The sequence below is a fragment of the Arachis ipaensis genome, chromosome B2 (assembly GCF_059453495.1).
Source record: "Arachis ipaensis isolate K30076 ecotype BB chromosome B2, ASM5945349v1, whole genome shotgun sequence".
Taxonomy (NCBI): Eukaryota; Viridiplantae; Streptophyta; class Magnoliopsida; order Fabales; family Fabaceae; genus Arachis; species Arachis ipaensis.
In genome coordinates, this window is record NC_142437.1 from 72,707,959 (window position 1) to 72,709,082 (window position 1,124).

At 43.3% G+C, this 1,124-nt stretch overlaps 1 non-coding gene across 1 annotated transcript; it reads right to left on the reverse strand.

Annotated features, from left to right (window-relative positions):
• Nucleotides 1–394: 394 nt before the first annotated feature.
• LOC148574372 (small nucleolar RNA R71) lies at nt 395–498 on the reverse strand. The gene has a single exon (XR_015906724.1). It is a non-coding gene; the product is annotated as a small nucleolar RNA R71 (small nucleolar RNA).
• Between the last annotated feature and the right edge of the window lie 626 nt (nt 499–1,124).

A 1,124-nucleotide genomic window follows, 5' to 3' on the forward strand; every position in this document is an offset into this window, starting at 1 on the left:
TGATGGAAACAATGCCATTCCTGAGAGGAGGGCTCTTAGTTCATACATAAACCCAACCTCTGGGAATTGTGGTAGCAGCATTCAGAAACCACCCATTCAGGCCAACAATTTTGAGCTTAAACCACAGCTAATATCACTTGTGGAGAATCATTGTTCATTTGGTGGAAGTGCTAATGAAGACCCAAACCAACATCTCACAAAATTCCTGAGAATTTGTGACACTGTGAAGTCCAATGGAGTCCAGGAAGATGCATATAAACTGCTTTTGTTCCCATTTTCACTTAGGGACAAGGCAGCTAAGTGGCTGGAATCATTCCCAAGGGGGAGCCTAACAACCTGGGATGAGGTGGAAAGCAAGTTTCTGGCACGTTTCTACCCCCCACAAAAGGTCAATAGGCTTCGATCTGAGGTTCAGACGTTTAGACAACAAGATGGTGAAACTCTCTACGAGGCATGGGAGAGATTCAAGGATTTGACAAGGAAATGCTCACCAGACATGTTCCATGACTGGGTGCAATTGCATATTTTCTATGATGGACTGTCTTATGAATCAAGGAAGGCTGTAGACCATTCATCAGGAGGTTCATTGAACAGGAAAAAGACTGTGGAAGAAGCCATTGAAGTGATTGAGACAGTGGCTGAGAATGAGTACTACTATGCATCAGAGAGGCACAACACTAAGGGAGTCATGGAGCTGAACCATGTTGATACAATTCTAGCCCAAAACAAGGTGTTTGCCAAGCAACTAGCAGAGCTTACCAGGCAATTAGAAACAAAGCAAGTGGCTGCAATACACACACAAGATCAAGAGGAAGTAAGCATTGAAGGAGGTGATTGGGAAGAGGCCAACTATGTGGGAAACCAACAAAGGCAATCATATGATCCACATTCCAACACTTACAACCCAGGATGGAAAAATCACCCAAACTTTGGGTGGGGGAACCAACAAACCCAACCACAAAACCACAAACCTTACAACCACAACCAACATAACAATTCCACATACCAAAACTCCAACCAAAGATCATACCAAGCCACACAAAACACTTACCCCCAACCATTATATCATGGCCAAAATAATCAACCTACCCAACTTAATCCGAACCAACAATTTCAAGATCAAT